This window comes from Humulus lupulus, chromosome 3, assembly GCF_963169125.1.
Source record: "Humulus lupulus chromosome 3, drHumLupu1.1, whole genome shotgun sequence".
NCBI classification, from domain to species: domain Eukaryota; kingdom Viridiplantae; phylum Streptophyta; class Magnoliopsida; order Rosales; family Cannabaceae; genus Humulus; species Humulus lupulus.
In genome coordinates this window covers 181,827,255-181,834,509 of record NC_084795.1, presented here as the reverse complement: position 1 = coordinate 181,834,509, position 7,255 = coordinate 181,827,255, and the positions used below count along the sequence as shown (strand labels likewise).

At 33.3% G+C, this 7,255-nt stretch overlaps 1 non-coding gene across 1 annotated transcript; it reads right to left on the bottom strand.

Moving 5' to 3' along the window:
* Positions 1 to 1,222: 1,222 nt before the first annotated feature.
* Positions 1,223 to 1,329, bottom strand: LOC133828064 (small nucleolar RNA R71). The gene has a single exon (XR_009890708.1). It is a non-coding gene; the product is annotated as a small nucleolar RNA R71 (small nucleolar RNA).
* Between the last annotated feature and the right edge of the window lie 5,926 nt (positions 1,330 to 7,255).

Genomic DNA, 7,255 nt, shown 5'->3' with positions numbered 1-7,255 from the left:
ACTTGAGCAATATTTGCTTGATTTATGATTTTGATTCAAAATTCGAATGATGCGAGTCGAATATGCTATCATTATATAAACATAGGTTACATATTGGACGAAAGTACCTGTATGAATTGTGTAGCAATTAGGTTACCAATCTTAATGCCTGCTATATGGATAAGTTTATCACAAAGATGTAGAAAACTTGCATATATGTTGAGATCTTATATCTTGAAAAAGAATAGGAATTGACTTTTGTTAACCTGCTATTAGAATAGGAAGAAGAGATTTAGAACTGATTAGTAAAATTGATAGAATGAAAAGTTGATGAAATTAATTCCCTAGGTTTTCATTAACGATTTTTAATCTGTTGATTAATTGTCCTGTTTACATTGATTTAAATTGTGTTCATAGTTAGAATTATTCATCTTAATTTTAATTACCAAATAGAAAGTGAAAAGCAATTATTGGTAATTGGATTATAGTCTATGTGGGAACAATTCTTATTTACTATCTATATTACTTGAATAATTTGCGTATACTTGCGCATCACATATTCGCTATCAAGTTTTTGGCACCACTGCCGGGACTAATATCCAATATCAAAATTAATTTTTTTTTTGTTCTACATTGGTTTTTTCTTTTAGTACTCATTCAGATCGAGTTGTATTGTGTTTCATGAATTATTGGTATATGCGGCGAAGTAGACAAAAGGAACTCATACTGGTAGATCTTGAAATTGAAAGAACGTGTAGAAAAAACCGAAAGATAAAGAAAAGGCTGGATTTTGCCATGGCTGAGAATCAAGGAAATGCAACAAACAATGCTGCTAATGTTAATAATATCCCAAATATTGCAGAGGTTCTAGTGGAACGAGGACCAAGGACACTTAGAGAATATGTACTTCCTACTGTCACAGGAGTGCATTCATGCATCAGGCACCCCCTATTGCTGAAATAATTTCAAGATTAAGGCAGAAATATTACAAATGGTGTAGTCTACTGTTCAATTTGGGGGGTTTCCCACGGAAGATATTCACATAGACAATTTCCTGGAGCTATGTGCAACATTTAAGATGAATGATGTGAGTGACGATGCGATTATACTTAGATTATTCTCATTCTCTCTAGGATACCGGGCGAAGAGTTGGCTAATTTCATTGCAAGCTAATTCTATCACAACCTGGGAGAAGTTAGCCCAGAAGTTCTTAGCAAAATTTTTCCCTCCAGCAAAAGCTGCAAAGTTGAGAGGGGAAATTAATAATTTCTACCAGACAGAAGGGGAATTGTTGTATGATGCATGGGAAAGATTTAAAGAATTGTTAAGGAAGTGCCCACATCATGGTATAGAGAAGTGGATACTAGTCCATAAATTTTATAATGGGTTGAATGGTACTACTTGTACCATAATAGATGCTGCAGCAGGAGGCACATTCATAAGCAAGAGGGCTAATGATGAATATGAATTGCTAGAGGAGATGGCAATAAATAACTACCAGTGGCCAACTGAAAGGGGACAAATAAAGAAGGTGGCTGGTATGATTGAATTGGATGATATTTCCATGCTTACAGCGCAAGTGGCAGCTTTAACGAAGTAGTTACAACAAAGCAACCTGTCAGCAAAAATCATACAAGTTCTTAGTTTATGTGGGGCATGTAGGGGTGCTCATCCATTAAATCAGTGTCCTACCATGGATATGAATAATATACCTATGGAACAAGTACAAGCTATAGGAAATTTTCAAAGACCAACCAACAACCCCTTTTCGATGTCATATAAACAAGGGTGGAGGAATCACCCTAACTTCTCATGGACAAATAATCAAGCTGCACAATAGCCTTTCCCTCAAAGTCAGCAACAATTCCCACCTCCACAACCACAAGCACATCAGCCATCACATATGAAACATCCTGATGCACAATCCGATGTACTGAACCAGTTCATGATAGAAACTAGGACATCTATCACGAGTTTGGAGACTCAATTAGGTAGTTGGCTACTTTGATGAAAAACTGTGCTCAAGGGAACTTATCAAGAACTACTGAGTAAACCCAAAAGAATAGTGCAATGCAATATCCTTGAGGAGTGGCAGGGAGTTAAAAGAGTAAAAACTGGTTGATAAGGAGAAGGAAGTGAGTGGGTCAAATGTTACTGAGAACTTAGAGAAGCATCCAGAAATAAGCATAGATCAGCATACAAAGATCCCATATTCTCAGAGGCTTCAAAAGAATAAGCATGACAAGAAGTTTTCTAAATTTTTGGATATCTTTCGAAAGCTACACATCAATATCCCATTTGTTGAGGAACTTGAACAAATGGTAAGTTATGTGAAGTTTATGAAAGAAATTTTGTCAAAGAAAAGGAAACTGGGGGACTATGAGACAGTGGCACTTACTGAGGAGTGCAGTGCAATAATTCAAAAGAAACTACCTCCCAAGCTTAAAGATCTTGGTAGCTTCAATATCCCATGCTCTATAAGGGGATCAGTGGTGACAAAGGCTTTATGTAATTTAGGGGTCATTGTGAATCTAATGCCTCTATCAATCTTTCAAAAGTTGAATTTGGGAGAAGCTCAACCTACTACTGTGTCTTTGCAAATAGCAGATCACTAAGTCAAACATCCTCATAGAGTGAATGAGGATGTATTGGTGAAAGTGGACAAATTCATCTTTCCTGCAGACTTTATTATTCTTGATATGGAGGAAGATGACAATATTCCAATAATACTTGGAAGGCCATTATTTGCCATTGTTAGGGCTTTAATCGATGTATAAAAGGGTGAGTAGAAGTTGCGAGTGCAAAAAGAAGAAGTAACATTTAATGTTTTTGCAGCAACGAAAATTCCAACTTGGTGTAGAGTTGAAGTGGTAAAAAGAGTAGAGAACAAGTTGGAAGTCTCTAAGCAAATGTCCATTGTTAAAAGAGGAATGCGAAAAGTGCGTCATCGTTTGAAAAGGTTCTTTAGTGAGAGGATTCGAATGTTACATGAGCGGGGTAAAGTTCCACCAATTTATAATAACAAGGAACGAGGACCAACTCATGACACAATGGCTCTCAAGGATGTAAGGGTTGGACTTGATCCAAGTTGAAATATGAAAGAAAACAAGCTTCCAACTAAATGATGTTAATGACATTACTATTTGGGAGGCATCCTAAGTTCTTTTTAGTATTTTAATTCTTTTAATTGGACAAGTATTTTTGTTGTTTTTAGTTTGGTGTTAAATTTTTATGTTGGTTTAGTTTTTCTTTAGAATTTTGGACCATTAGACTTTAGATTGTAAATACGAGTCATGGAATTTGTGAAAACTATAAAACTGTAAACAAAATGAAGTTTTTTTACAGGAGTCAATTTGAGCTGTGGTGTAGCACAGACAGAGAGCCCAGGAATTTTTGTAAGTGCCCAGGCGCAGCGACGCCCTAACATTGAGCCGTAGTGCGCATCCCCAGAATTTAAACCAAAATTTCACAAGGGTTGCGGCACTACACCTCATGTGCCGTGACACTTAGTCGCGAAATAGCTATAAACCGTAAGTTTTATGCGTTTTTTCTCACTTCCTCATTTTTTCTCTACATAGTCCGAAATTCCCACCTCCATTACACCATTGTTTCAGGCCAATGCATCAAATATTTCCATAATTTCTTTCATAATCTTCATATAACCTTGATTCAAACATTTTTCCATGATCACTTTGGCTTAAATCCCTTTTCAATTACATTCTCACCATTCAAAACCCTAATTTTGAATTCTTGGGAGAGCTTGAGGACTTTTATCCAATATTCATTGTGGGTAATTATTTTTCTTTCATTCTCTGAATATTTTGGTGTATTTGACAATATCTTATTGTGATTTGGGTTGTTAAGAGTTGTATTGTTTAGATTGGGTGTTGAGTGCTGGTTTGAAAAGTTTGTTTGCGTCATTTGTGGTATTTTGTGGAATTGGGAAGTGGAAATAACAAGGGGAGGTGCTGTCAAAATTTCTATTGAATTTAAGTGTTAAGAAGTGTAATGGGACCTAAGAGATCAATTCATGGAGCATTATCATCTAGGGGGGCAGTTTCTTATGATAGATCACGGGTTGTAAGCAAAGAGGCTCAAGATAGACATGAGAGATTAAGAAAACAGAGTTTAGTTCTAGAAAGAGGAATGGATTATAAGAATTCACCTTTTGATGACCCAACCTATGAGCCTATTAGGGTTATCCTTCAAGATAGATGTTGGCAATCATTGGTCAATGTGGACAGTATTCCTAAACCTAATGTTTCTCTAGTATATGAGATTTATGCAAGCTGGCCTGAGCAAGAGAATAATACTTGTTTTGTGAGGGGGAAGCGAGTGCTGGTTAGTGTCGTGACGTTCAACAATCTTTATGAGCTACAGTCTTACCCAAATGAGAAAGATGAGTATAATGCGTTCTTACGCACTGAGATTTATTATGAGGAGGTGGCAGAGTTCATTGGTTGTCCTGGAACCAAAGTGACTTATATACATGATGAGCCCAAATATATGTATCGGTGTCAGCTCAACCGAATAGCACGTGCGTTCTTGTATTTTGTGAGTGCTCGATTGATTCCTTCATCATACTTTGCTGATATTGCTCTGGATAGATTGATTATGGTTTATGCAATCATGAAGGGGATGAAAATTGATGTGGGAAAAAAGCTGTGAAATAGTATTGGGATTATTTGTCGGCTAACAACAACTAGTGGATTGGGGCATGGATCCTTTATTATGGATCTGAATGAAACTTATGGAGTTCCAATGCATCCGACTGATGTTAAAGGCAGGGTCCAAGGTATTATTACTCGTAGTGTTGTTTATGGGTATTCTGTGCCTATAGCAGTTCCTGATCCAGAGGAACAAAGTCTGCGTCGTCGTCGACGTGCTGAGGCTGTTCAACCAGAGGAACCAGAGAATGTAGAGGAAAATATAGTGATTGCTATGGATGAGGATCCAATGATGGCGATTGGTTAGACCGATTAATCCTCATGTCGAATATACAAATGCTCAGTTGAATTATATTATTCAACAGAACAACCATATGAAACAATATTTGATGGCTAGGAATGCATATGAGCATACACATGTCAATCAACTGAATGCTTTGGTTGGTCGTTGGAATCTGAGTGACGCGCAACAACCTTATTTTCAATATTCCCCTCTTTCTCACACACTCTCCTGCTTTGGTTGCTCATGTATTTTTCTTTTTATTCCTCATAAGAGGTGAGAACCCTAGCCTAGTGTGAATGATAAAGTTCCCAATTAGGAGTATTAACCTTCCCTTGATTCCCTCTCCCAAAGATCAAGCCTTGACACACAAAAGGATACCTAAATCCCTAGCATTGACCGACCCCCTCTCCTCTCACTCTTTCCTTTACCACACGGCCAAGTGGCCAACTCACACATTCAACACCAAAGTCCTACTTACCCAAAATAACTCAAACACAACAACTCCACCTCACTTTTCACAATTCATCATTAACCTCATCCTATTTCTATTAAGAAAATAATAATAAATAAAGAAAAGGAAGCCATCCTAATTTCCTACATGGCTCACGCCACCTCTTTTCTGTCTCCTCTTGGTTTTCATTTTCTAATATGAATACTAACATTCAAGAATATCCCATATTTACTTACCAACTTTTTTTTTCCATTTTTCTTAAAATAATAAATAAAAAGAAAATACATTATGCATTGAAAACTAATGCATGCTAACCATGTATACCATGCACATGCACTCACACAAGTGCTAGGGTGCATTTCTACTAACCATGCACTTTGGTGTACACAACCAAAACTCAAGAACTCGCATTTACAGTTCATTAACAAATAAAATCACATATTTTCTACCAAAAATTTTCAAACACAATTAACACTTAAACATTATAAATTCAAATAAAGGACAAAATTAAATAAATATAATTTGTTTTTTGGTACGCTACAGTATCAAAACTATGATCTCATTTTATATCTTTATCTTTATATATTATAAAGACGAGTTTAATGAAAATTGTTTTTTTTCATAGATTTCACACATTTTTTTATTATTTTCTAACATACTTGTTTTAAAGTCATCTAAATTAATTAAATAAATTAAAAATAAAAATTAATAAATTAATAAAGTTATCTAAATAAGGTAAATAAATTTGAAAAAAAATAAAAAGTAATAAATGAATCATAATAATTTCTCATCACATATTTTAAAATTTTATATTAAATTATTTAAATTACTCTATCAATTATGTTTTCAATCTATAGCCGAAAATTATTTATGTGCTTAAATTTATTCTTTTATTTCCTTTATTAATAATTTATTGATAATTTACTCATTTGGTACCTTGTGTTTTTACAAAGTATCGATTTGGTACCCTCTTTTTTCAGTAATGCTCACATGGTACACTGTATTTTAAAATCAAACATATTTTGTACCGTAGACTCAGATTTCATACATAAAGATTTATCAATATGACCAAACCGCCATCAATTATATGTAATTAAATAATTAAATTTGAATTTGGAACTCATATAATTGAGAGCAGTTTGATTAAATTGACAAAATTTTATTAATTAAATTTGAATTTAGGGTACCAATTATGTATGATTTCAAAATACAAGGTACAAAATATGCATGATTTTAAAAAACAGGGTACCAATAATTGAGAACATTATTGTAAACGCAGGGTACCAATACGATACTTCATAAAATCACAGGATACCAAATGGTTACCTACCCTTATTTATTTTGTCATTTAACGCATTCCGTTTCTCCAAACATATATGTAATCGTAAAATAAGGTATACATATACTTATACATATTTTCTTATTTTTTCATTTATTTTTTTTGAAGAGGAATTAATTATTTTAATTGCTCTAGCCATTAATTAAATTATATATAATTTTTTATTGGCTTAATTTTTTTAAAATTAAATAATTAAAATTTGATGATTTTTTTAATTTATAGTTTTGATTTATAATTTTTTTAATATTTTATTATATTGAAATTTATAAGTATTTTTTCTAAAAGAAAATTAGAAAAAAAGTATTTAATTTTAAAACTAGAACGAACCATATCTTTATTTATATATATCTCTACTATATAAAAAATGTGTATTTAACTATTTTTTTTTTTGGTTTTAACAGTTTGTTTTGTTAAAACATTAACGAATTATTACAAATATTTAACGGTATATACCATTAAAACCAATTAAAAATACGATAGAATAAATATTTAGCAATTATATTTATATAAATTCAAATATTATAAAATATCATCTT